Below are 12676 nucleotides of genomic sequence, written 5' to 3'. Positions count from 1 at the left end.
ACTCTCAGGGTAGGGTGGGATATCCCCTCCATTTTAGCCTCAACCTGAGAGCTTTTTTTGAGCTTGGGAGATGATTTCAGAGAAAACCAGTGGCACCATCGTGTTTCTCGCGAACTTTTATTTGAGAATCAATGGTCAAATCGCAAATCCCTCACACATGCAACATCTCCATTCGATATAACGGTAAGCCCCGTGGTGACGTCACCACTAACATCGTCTATTCCCCGGAGTGGACCCGGCACCCCGCCAATGGGCTGGTTGCGGTAGTCGCAGAATCGTGTTTCGATGGTTTAAGCTTATACCAGTGGTTCGATTGTTGAATCGTCATCGAATGACCTTGATCAATGTATGGCATTGTTAAGATAGAGAGTTATCGATCTGGGTTATTCGGTAACGATTCAACAATCGACCCGTTAGATGGGTAAAAGAAACTCTTGATACGTCATATCTTGATGCGTAACAAGTGGGGGGCCCCATCTGGAAATGCTGATATCTTGGGGGGGGGGGGCTCCCTAGTTCCCCACAATGTCGAGGGGTCGTTCCTCTATCCCCCCCCCCCCAAAAAAAAAAAATACAACTTCCCTCACGATCAGGACAACAGTCCAACCTGGAACATTTTCTCTCAATTTTTGGAAAAGTTACGGTCTATCGAGCGTTTCTTTTGTCCATCTCGGTAGGCTAGCCAGGGTGTTTTTCGGTCCCCAAAAGTCCCCAATGTCCCCAGATTTTCCTCGATTTTGAAAGGGTGTCCCCGATATCCCCGAAAGTCCCCAATTTTCTTATTCAGGTCCCCAAAAAATGACAAAAATCGTCCTAAGCACCGGCATTTTCAAATTTTCCCGCCAGCCGCGGTATAACCAGGAATAAAAAAACGAAGTGTTGCTTGATTTTTCATCTGTTTCCATTGGTTCAATGCGACCTGTAAAATTATTCGTATAAAAAACGCCTTTTCACGCTCTAACTAGCTCCCTCTCTTTTACTATTTCGGGGAAATAAGTCCCCGATTTTCTTGAAAAAACACCCTTTAAAGTCCCCTATTTTGGTTTTTCATAACTGGTAGACACCCTGGTGCAGTTTCTATGCTACACTGAAAAAAAATTATCGGCGTTTTTACCAAGGTCCGTTGGTACCTTTACCATCTCACTTTTTTACCAATTATTGGTAATTTTACCAAGATAGACTGGTAAGCTTACCTAAAAACCGGTATTTTTACTGTTTTTTTTTCAGGTAAGAATACCACTTTTATCGGTAATCAATTCCCGGTAACTTTGCCATTTTATCTCGGTAATTCTACCACAGTCGATAAAAAATATTGGCGTTTTTGCCGGGGATCAGTTAAATAACCGAGAAAGTCAATAATTTTACAGAGATTTCTCGATAAAATTACCAATTCCATAAATGGTAATTCTGGGATCAAATAGAACCCTGAATTCTTAGTAATTCTACCCTTTTCTTGATAAATACACCGAGATTTTTTTTCCAGTGTAGAGTACCTGTAGGAGAGATTGTGAACACGTCGGAATATGGAGCTCTTCGGGCCCAATTCAGCAGCCAACCTTCTAACACGAAAAACTCTATGTCGCTGCCTATCTTCTGATTATCCAATATCAAAATGGCCAAGAATGTTTATAGCGTCCTTCCGCTAAAATTAGTGAATTTATGCTAAAACTAAGTCAAGCACGTGCTTTGCGATTGACGGGTCGTAAACATTGTAATAGTTAATCATTGTAGGCAGTTTGAGTTCATAGATTGGCTGCCTTCTTGGGCCCTAAAAAATCCGTGACCTGTTGACTATGTGTATGTATGAGCTAATGTTAGTTCCTTATTGTAAAACGCAGTCCATAACTGAAAGCTGTGGACCACTGTGTGGCGCGGTTTCATCGCAATCCTTGGCAAGAACTTCTCTTCCTCTCCATCATCCCTCCCCCGGGCTTGGCACCCCCCCCCCCTTTATCCCCTGGAGCAGTGGAGGTTGTTTTCATTTCGCATATTTTTGTATTTAATTTATCGTATTTTTAAAATTAGACACTTCGAAAAGCGTATGTATAATATAACGATCACCACTCTCTCCGAACGTTTTTGTCTGCACGCGTTCAATCCTTCAGTGCATTTTGTAACCTTCACGAAGAAATTGAAGGCGACGTGCTCTCTACACGAGAGGTTTAATAGCGTCAATATTTGGAGTGATTTTCGAGTGCTGTCGAACAAAAGTCGATTATTTGCTGCGCTTATCGAACGATTCAAGTGACCACGCACACTTTTCCCGCTCGTTCGTGTGAGGTCTCAATGAGCTTGCTCAGTAATTTTTTAATTTTCCATTTTGAAAATTAAAGATTTTTTGCGGACTCAAGAAAAGCAAATTCAAAGTTGCCTATTTTGAGCTATCGTTAAAACGAGCGTCGTCGAGAAAGCCAAGATGGCGTCCGAAAGTACCCGTCCAGTTGTAGACACACTTCAGACCGCAGCACCTCTCTGCTGTGTTTATGGTCCTTGCTGTCGGACATTGCGATATTGGCTGCACAGGCCATAAATCGCGACAGAGAGATTGCATGGTCTATAAAATACTTGCAACAGGAAGGATATTTTCAGACGCCATCTTAGCTTTCTTGGCGCGTTTTAATGGAACCCCAGTATATGCAAATTGTTCGTGATGTATATTACAGTTAAACAAAATCGGGGGAAGCTCATATACACCAAGTGCACTCTTATTCACTTTTCAAAAATGCATGAATTACAAATTACTGATAATGGCAATTTTGCAATTCAGCAACGCTGTTGTTCCTCCATTTAAAGCCATTAAAAATGTCGATTTTAGGTGAGGAATACTACCTCACCAAGACTCGATTGTTTTACATACACTTAAATGGAAGAACACTTGGTGTCGCTAACTTTCTAGAATCCCCACTGGAGTCAACGTCGTAAGAACATTCGAACGCCTCTTTTCTTCAGACAAATTGAAAATTCTCTATTGAGCTCGTGGGTGTTTCTTGTTTCACCAGTGGCGTGGCGTGCTTTGCTACATATCGATTGATCTGTCATTTAAACCTATGGAAAAGGATCGATAAACACGGTGTTCGCAGCGAACACCTTAATAATCGATTTTTTACCATAGGTTCAAATGGCAAAACGATCGATACATCGCAATTCACGCCACGCCACTGTTTTTCACGCAATGGACCAGCAGACACGGTATGCGAAATTTAGCATTCTGATACACGATTCCTCATTACATTTTCACGTAAAATCGCGCAACGAGAATCATTTTCCAGAATCTTAAATGAAGTCAAAAGTACTGTCTCTATTTTGCAAGTGCTTTCAACGGCCGGCCAGGTTGGCCTAGTGGTCAGCGCGTCTGACTCTAGGTCACTAGGTCCTGGGTTCGAATCCCGGTGGTGGCTTCTAATTTTCACGGAATTGACGAGTAGATCTGCTGAAATAGATTCTCCTCGGCCCTAATCCCTGAAAATTGGAAAAACCTGGAGCATGGAAATCCTACGATGTCTACGGACAGTAAACATAGTCTAAAGTTGGCTGAAGGTGCTAGGCACAAAGCCATTAAACCAGCAGGAAAAAAAAAACAAAAAAAGTTTTCAATGTCCCAACATCGATGGTGAATTGGAAACGGTACTTCTGATATTGTTCTAAGACTTAGGAAGATAATTTTCGGCACGAAAATTCCTCAATGATTTGTGTATACGGACTATATAAAATTTCCATTTTCCCTAAATAATTCTACTTAGGGTTTAACTTTGACGTTTGTCAATCGTACCCAGAATGCATTGCATAAAAGCTGAAAATCCACAATAACTGTTCCCGAAGAGGGACTCAAGACGCCTTGTTTCGTTTCCGGCCAGATGGGCCTCCTCCTCCACGATGAATTGGCAAGGCGGCGCACAGTGCGCTCAATGATGACGATAAGGTGTCACTCATATTCGGGATCGAAGTTAAAAAACGAGTCCCGATTACGTCGCTCCTATTTTTGGCGGGATTGCTCACGGAGCCCTTGAAGCATCGCAACATTAAAGCAAACGAAACCAACTTACTAGAGGAACAAAACAAAGCAAGGAAAACGATGCGTGTTTACGGCGCTACTGTTACCCGGAAAAAATTAAATTGCTGATTTAATAATGCAATGGATCAGTAGACAAGGTACGAATTTAAGCATTCTGATACATGTCTCTTAACCAGAATTTCACGTCAAACACGATTCGCGCAAGGGAAATTACTGAAATCATCTCCTAACGAAGATATTAACGTTTTTATTTCACATTGGTTACGAGGAATTTGATCTGCCCGCTCACAAGAAGCTCAAAGCTCCACCTGAGTCAAACTATAACGGTTTCAGCAAGCTTCTCAATCGAGCCATGTTCATTTCCCACCATGTGTTGTTCAAACTATAAGCAATTTGCTATAGCTGAGCCAAAGCGTAATGATTGAGGTTGCCAGATTTGTATATCGCACTCAGCGCAGAGACTGTCATGATAACGTTCAGCGTTCGATGTGAATCACGTAGAGCATTGAGTTTTCACGAGCGGATGGTTTGAATTCACACATTAAGAATCATAAAATATCTTCGTAAGGTATTGATTTCGGTAATTTTCGTTAAACGCATCGTGTTCTACGTGAAATTTTGGTTAAGAAACATGTATCAGAATGCTGAAATTCGTACCTTGTCTAGTGGTCCATTGCTAAAACAAAGTGACTGCAATGTTAAATGTAGATTTTACAACAAAAAATGCTTCTCTAACCACCCCCGTAATTGAATTTACTTAATACAGTCGTTAAAGTGGCATTTTTGTTGTGAAATCTACGTTGAAACATTGCAGTCACTTTTTTCATTAATTGAATTGTTAAACCAGGCATGTAATTGTTACCGTGTAACAATAAAATTGGCCGTTCAATTATTACGCATTGCTCCTTTTCCGATTTTTTGACCGCCTCTCCCCCCTCCTCCTATAACGAACCCATCACGCAGCTATACACCCCCCTTTTGAATTACGTAACGCTGGTCTGACCCCCCCCCCCCCATTTTTAAAAAAAAGATTCATTCGGGAAGAGTGAGATTCTACATTTTTTTCACGTTTTTTTTCAACCCCCCCCCCCCCCCCCTACCCCAACTCGGACTTGTTACGTATTGCTGGGCTTGACCCCCATCCCCTTGCAACCCCTCCGGAATTTCCGGAAATTCCGGTACTAATTTTTTAAGGGCGGTTCGGAAGTACTGAAAAAGTACTGAAATTCCAAAAAAAGGTCCGGATTTTTTTTTAAATTCTTTGTCATTTTTTTCGCAATTTTCAAATTTCCTCAAATGGAGGCACTGAAAAAGTACGGAATTTCTCTGTTGGAGTAGGTACTAAATTTCTTCAGAATGTACCGTAAAAGTACATATTTTTGATCTGCCTGTTTCAGTAGACACCCTGATAGTACAATTAACGGGGGGATGTCCCCCTGCCCCCCCCCTCCTTGTCTACGCCACTGGAACTACTTGTAAATACTCAAAATTTTCTTTTAACGGAGTTAAAAGCTTTCAAACTCTCCGCATTTTGTCCAAATTCTCCGATTGACTTATTCCACTGTGCGGCGCGCAAGTCGATGCGATCTTGGCGCTAGCCGCGCTCGGTGACCAGCGCGGCGCGCGGCGTTCACTTTCGGTTTCGCTCTCGTCGGTCGCACGAATCGTCGTCGGAACCAGTTGTCCGTCGTTCGCCGGCCGGCACGCGAATTTTTTCCCCACTTTCTTCAAATTGGATTTCGGCAACCCTCGAGGCGTCCGGCTCTCGGCTTCTCCCTGCCCGGCCCGCCCGCTCGGAATGTGCGACACCACCTCCTGTGCTTCGGTCCTTTAAACGGGCACTCTTCACCCGACTGTGCGCTTCCGGCAGGATCCCCACTTCCGTTTCCGGTTAACTCCTGTACAAGTTATCACGCTTAATCTAGGTAATTCTCAGGAATGGTTTTTTTTTTTTTTTTTTTTTTTTTTTTTTTTTTTTTTTATGATGTGTGTGTAGAATCGGTTTTAAGAACCGCTATATGACCAACACGTGAATATCTATGAGTAACGGACAACACCGCCTAACTGACAATTGTGACAAAAATGACTTTGCGACTTCGCGGCTCTCCACAGTATACACTGAAAAAAAAGAATCTTAAATTTGCCGCCAAAAAGTATTTCATTCTTAATCAAGGATTCTTCTGGTTAATATAAGCTACTTTTTTGCTTAACGCGAACATTATTTTTCTTGTTTCAAGACAAAGTCAGCTTAAAGCAAGATAAGAAAAATTCTTGGCGGCAAATTCAAGAATTATCATGCTCGATCTAAGCTACTTTTTTTTCAGTGATGAAATAGCTGATGATGATGGTTGTTTTCCAAATCTTTAGGGGAGTGTTTAGATGACGCTGTAATGTATAAAAAAATGGCAAATTTAATCATAAAATTACACAAATGGCGGAGTTCTTCGTTCTGCAAAATCGTCAGTTTGCAGATAGGCGGTATTGTTCGGTAGCCATCGCGAAGTAGACAAGTTGTACGAATAATTTTTATTGCTTCATTTGAGAGTGTTTAATGAGCTAAGTTCGCAGTATTTTTCACATTTTTTTTCTTAAATGGAAAATTGTAGAAAAATTGATTCAAAAAGGAGAAAATGTACCGCCTCGTGACGGCATCTGGCGGCATTTCTGTCGCAAATCTCATTTATTTTAGCAGATTCGGTTATTTTGTCACATTTTCTCCCAGACTTGTTCAATCAATAAGCCAAGAATACCCACCTGCTCAGTTCTCCTCGTAGTTCCATCTTGAACGTGAAATTTGTCCAATCTCAGACACCCGCAAATTTTGCATTTGGCGAAAAATGATATCGATCGCCAAAGGGCGAAACCAAGTACCTCCGTTTGCTACACTGCAGACTTCCTGTCACACGTTATTTTTCTTTGAAAAACTCGTCAACGTAATTTCTTGAAAACTACCTTGATATTTTTTCTAGAGAATATCCTGTATAAATTTCGAGAAACAAAGTTGATTAGTTCCTCTTCGAAAAAATGAAATAGGAGCGTTAAATATCGAGGTGGAGGTAAGTGGTTTCACACTTTGGTCATCGATATAAAAAACAAGGTTGGCTTGATTTAATCCAAAGTCGCATTTAAAAAAGAGTGACAATTCGATAGTGTAACTGCTTTAACGATAATGTACATATACACTGAAATAATGAAATGCATAGGGAAAAAATTCTCTAATCTAATACATTTTTCAGCAAGCTGATTACTAAAATTGATAGACAATAAGCTGTACACAGAGAAGATAGATAGAAGAAAAACTGAGATCCTACTGGTGAAAGCGGTTGGTTGGAATGGACAAAGGAGTTAGGTAATAGACTAACTAACGGCAACCCACGAGAGACCATATTATAGCCAGTCCATCATCTCTCCCTTTAGTCTGTAAGGATCACCCGTTTCGACCAATTGGATCACTCTATTTTCCCTTCTTCTTCTTTGTCCATCGCTTTGTCTATCAATTTCAATAATCGGCTTCCTGATGGCTGAACAAATCAAACTACGTTTCAGATTCCACATTCCCCTCATCAAAGTACCTCAACGCGAATTATGAACCTATGCGGTATCATCTATACAGTTTTTTCCCAGTGGCGCTGGCATAGAAAAGTCAACGAACTACACCTCTAGAATGGCCGACCAGTGTTAGAGACCCGGAACGTTTTGAAGTTGATATAGGTTAGGTTTACTTGGGCTCACACAGCAGGCTGCCATCTAAACCCATGTCAGACGCTGCCCACATTTTGCCGAATATTGTTGAATAAAGTGATAGCAATGAAAAGATTGCATAATAATCGCACCTCCAAAGGTTTTCTTGGGCTCCCACCCCCCTCCTGCCTTCAAAAACCGGCCCATGCGCGTTACGCAGGTTTGCTATCTCGCGGCCATTCTAGAGGTGTAGTTCGTTGAGAAAAGTCTTGAACAAATCGTCGCTCCTCTGGTGTAAGGGCTTTCTCGATTTCCGTATGATCCCTAGAACTCAGGAATTTATATGTGAAAGAAGGCTCACGTGGGAAATGAGAAGCGCCCTTACGTCAGAAGGCCGACGAAATCGGGCATCGCATTGTGTTTCGCTCAGAGAGTACTGGATCGCTTTGTGCTGGCTGGGGCGCCGATGAAGTCACTTTTTGAAGCTTCGCTCAGAAAATACACACTGGAAAAAAAAAACACATTGGATCTAGACTTCAGACTCTTAAAAACACCGACAAGAAAAACTACTCTTGATTCAATCGGATTTTCGCTTAGATCAAGAACCAAGCCTCTTAATTTGAGCGGATTTCCTTTTGATTTAAGCAAAAATCTGATTGAATCGAGAGTATTTTTCCTCGTCAGTGTTTTCAAGAGTCTGGACTCTATATCCAATGTGTTTTTTCTTTCCAGTGTTGGTATAAAATTTATTTTATAAGAATCCGTAGTCTCTTACATTTTTTACGTTGTTACAAATCTGGTTAACATATAATTTGCCAAACTGCGCGAAAAGTATCGATTTAAATTAATTCTGAAAACACCTCGCAGCCCTCGATTCATTCACAAGCCGCCGTGTTGAAAAAACGCCGTATGGTTCCGTATGGTTCCCACTGTTAGGCGAACAAGAGGCTAGAAATGCATCGTTCAAGGATTGACTTGGCGATGTGAATCCATGCACGGGAAACGATTTGATTTGAACTTGACCTCTCCATTTTTCCATATTTCTTCTTCGAATCTCATTTTAAATGCCTGAAACGAACCGATAAATAAAGTTGGGATTTTGAATTTTTATAATAAACCTATTTTGGCTTGGTAACAAGCAGGAGTCTTACAGGAATCTCAGATTAAGTTGCTGTGAGTCCATGCGCGGGAAACGAAACTTGATTTGAATTTGTCCTCTTGATTTTTCCACACTCCTTCTTCTAATCTCGTTTTATTTGCCTAAAACGAACAAATAAATAAAGTTGGGATTTTGAATTTTTGTAACAAACCTATTTTGGCTTGGTAACAAGGAGGAATCTTACAGAAATCTCAGATAAAGTTAGTTTTTCTGCTGTTCTAACCAGGAGGAGAGGTGGCTTCATTTTCTTCTTCCAGCGCTCCGTCTTTATTCTTTGCCACGATCGTTGCAACGAGCCGCGGTATTGCAAGGCAGCACAAAAACGCAGTGACGATTCTTGCCGGTCGGCAACACTGCTTTTCCCCCATTTAAATTCATTATAAATATCGTTTTTAGATTGGGCGAGCTCACCAATAATCGATTGTTTTACATTAATTTAAATGGAAGGAAACCAGTGTTGCCATGTTTCAAGAATCGTCACTGCGACAATGAGATGAACCGATAAACGCCATCAACGTCGCACGCACCGGGGCTCTGCTAGGCGGGTGGCGGGGAGCTGGAAGAACAGAACGGATCGAGCAGTGGCGTGGCGTGCTTTGCGATGTATCGATTGATACGCCACTCAAAACTATGAAAAAAGATCGATTATCAGGGTGTTCGCAGCGAACACCTTAGTAATCGATCCTTTACCATAGCTTCAAATGGCGAGATATCGATAATCGATTATTCACGCCACGCCACTGGATCGAGGCGCTGAGATTACGGACGAATCGATAATTCGGCGTCAATTTTTTGCGGCAGGAGAAGTGGCTTAGCCTTGACCAAATTATTTTCGCGCAGTCGCAGCTGCCGCGGTCGCAGTTATACCCGAGAGCCACGCGGGCTCACGAGACACGAAATGCGGCCTCGCTGACCCTCAATCTCGCACCATTATACTACCGCGCTAAGAAAAAAAGCCGTAAGAGCCTTCAGAGGATGCCGAATTTCATGCGACCAATCACGAATTTTCGGAAGGATTTCAAATATTTTCATCCCGATTTTTCAGAGAATTGTTCGCAATTCGATCTAAAATGACTGAAAAATTTAAGGAACAATATTCATAACTCTCTTCAAAAGTAGACATTCTCTGCGAGGAAATTTGGCAACAATCGAATGCTCGTACGGATTTTTTCCTTAGCATGGCAGTGTACTGATGCTCGAACTTAACCTCAAAATTTAAGAGGGCTCTCCCACCGTCCGCGTCCTAAGGAAGAATGCTGGATGAGCCCTCGTCAGGCGTTTACAAATTTCGCTTGATTTATCCTAGAACTATTTCACGGAAATTCATTGATGTTCCTCTTACAATTTTTCAGAGGAATTCATTCCCAATTTAATCCAAAGTATCTGAAATTTTCTAAGAATGATACTCACAAATCTCCCCCAAAATGAATATTTTATCACGAAAAATCTGGCAACTTTTGAATCTTCATACGGCGTTTTTCCGAGGCAAGGCAATTTTGGCCCAGGAAGCTTTGTTTTTGGTCGCCATCAGGGTTTGTGACAAGTCGGAAATCTGCATAATTCATGGTGTGCAGACTGTAAATAACCGAGAAACATAGAGTCGTCAGCGAACGAAAACTTTCGGGGAAAATCAAGGAAAAATCAGGGAATCCGTTCAGAAACCAGTAATCTTTCCTTCTACCGCTTGAAACCATTTTGTTTTCAAAATTGGCGGAAATTTTAAGTGCCAGCCCTTAAGGTGTATGTTATTACACCTGAGCCGCAATTTCTGACCTCGCAAATAACATGTTTGAATCTTCAAATCATCATAGTGGAGAATCTCTATTTGAACGTACACTGAAGAATCAGCTGAAAGATGAAACAATTCTCTGTTCATACCTGGAACTCAGGAGAGTTGTATCGCAACCCCCCCCCCCCCAAAATGCCCGCCAAAATGGGAGAAAACTTAAATTCCATGTCAGGGAATGAGCTTCTGAAAATCAGGGAATGACTAAAGCCAAGAATAAATTGTAGACACCATGCAGGGCCGGGTTCACCTACTTGCCGCCCCCTTCTCATTCGTTTTGAAACTCGATAAAAACCATAAAATGAACGTGCCAGCGGGGGAGGGGTGCATAAGACGCATTTACTCGCGTTCAAAACATTTTTTGGGAAAGCCCTGTCAACACAACTAGCAAAAGCTCACGAAACTTTGCGCGAAAGTTAAGTTCCGTAAACCTATCTCTGTGGGGACAAGGCCTATTCATAAGAAATGAACGAAAAAATTATGAAAGAACAAACATAAATGTGGTTCAATGATTTTAACTTCCGCCGCCGCGCCCCGCAGACCGCACCGTGTTGGACGCAATGCGTGAAGTATTCATGCATTCTTGTAGGCGCTATCCGTTTCACGCTGACCGCAATGACCGCAATGTGCTTGATGCAATGCGTGAAGTATTCGTGTAATCTTGTAGGCGCTAATATGTGTTACATGCCGATCGCCGCGCCGATGGCTTCTCCTTTTCATCTCAAGTCCTCGTTATCATTTCTTTTTAAGTCGCGCCGTTCTAGGCCAAATTGCGTGTTTGGTTTCTCTCGTAACTCGAATTATTGAGGGTGCTGTCTCTTGTATCATTAAGAGACGACAAAATTAGAAATTACTATACTCTCAGGAGATGAGAGATTTTGTCGCCTTTTCTCGTTTGTATTTTTGTTTTTATAGATCCGATTTTTATTTATACCTACACTTTAAAAAATTGCAAATTTTTGTCGCCCCTTAGATTTGCCGCCATGGGCCGCGGCCCATGTGGCCACCCCCCTAATTCGGCCCTGACACCATGGCCGTATTTCTTTGGGAGATTTTCATATTTTTGAATACCCGCAGTAAGGACAAGTAACCACACTGAGAAAAAACTGTGGTTATAATTACCATATTAGTGGTGTTCAGTATGCACTCTCAGTTAGTAGTGGCCGTAACCAATAATAGTGATATTTCTACTGGAGCAATCGTAATTTTACAAATGTGCGGTAGTAAAAATACCATTTAATGGTAAAAATATCTCTATTATTGGTTATGGCAACTACTTATCAAGAGATCATTTTGAACACCGCTAATATGGTAATTATAACTATAATTTTTTCTCATTGCAAAATTTGGAAGAAACGCGACTGAAATGGAGCAAAATCGACGCGTCGTTTCGTCGCTCGTTCAGGTCGAACGACGACGGCGCACAGTGGACCGATTCAATTAGAGACGTCGGTCACAAAATGTTTGACCAAAACTGCAAGACGTTTATTTCGGCTCATTTTAAATATCAAAATTCAAGGGGTGCTTGAGGAGTACTGCCAAGGGGGGCGGAAAAAAAATCACGAGAAAACCAATGAAACCACTTTTAGAACCTCAAAGTTTGTAGAAACGGAGTTACAAGCGTTTGAAGTTTCCAAACTTTGCCCGACCGCTCCTACCGACTCGATCCAGTGTGCGGCGCACAGTGGATCGAGTTAACAGAGGAGGTCGGACAAAATTTGGAAACTTTAAATGCTTATAACTCCGTTTATAAAAGACTTGGAGGTTCTATCAGTGGTACCATTGGTTTCCTCGTGAAATTTTCTTCAAAAAGCACCCCTCCAAATTTGAAACGTGACAAAATAAACATAAAAATTTGCAGTTTAAGTAAAAAATTTCACGTCCGACCTCTCGTATTGACTCGATCCACTGTGCGGCGTCTCACGTGTCTGGCGTCAGACCGGCCACGGTCGGAAAATGAACCCGGCCAAGTTCGCCTAAGTTCGCTTTCTCACCCACCGACCGGACCGCTTGCCATTATTCAACGTTTCGCGACGTT

At 41.8% G+C, this 12676-nt stretch overlaps 1 protein-coding gene across 1 annotated transcript in view; it reads left to right on the top strand.

Annotated features, from left to right (window-relative positions):
- Positions 1 to 5710: 5710 nt before the first annotated feature.
- The window catches only part of cnc (NFE2 like bZIP transcription factor cap-n-collar), a 194316-nt gene continuing 187350 nt past the window's right edge, over positions 5711 to 12676 (top strand). The window contains exon 1 of the mRNA XM_019044966.2: positions 5711 to 5937. The gene's annotated coding sequence lies outside the window, so the exon portion shown is untranslated. The remainder of the gene's footprint in view (positions 5938 to 12676) is intronic.

Source organism: Bemisia tabaci, chromosome 2 (assembly GCF_918797505.1).
Source record: "Bemisia tabaci chromosome 2, PGI_BMITA_v3".
NCBI lineage: Eukaryota > Metazoa > Arthropoda > Insecta > Hemiptera > Aleyrodidae > Bemisia > Bemisia tabaci.
This window is presented reverse-complemented; position numbering and strand designations above follow the sequence as displayed.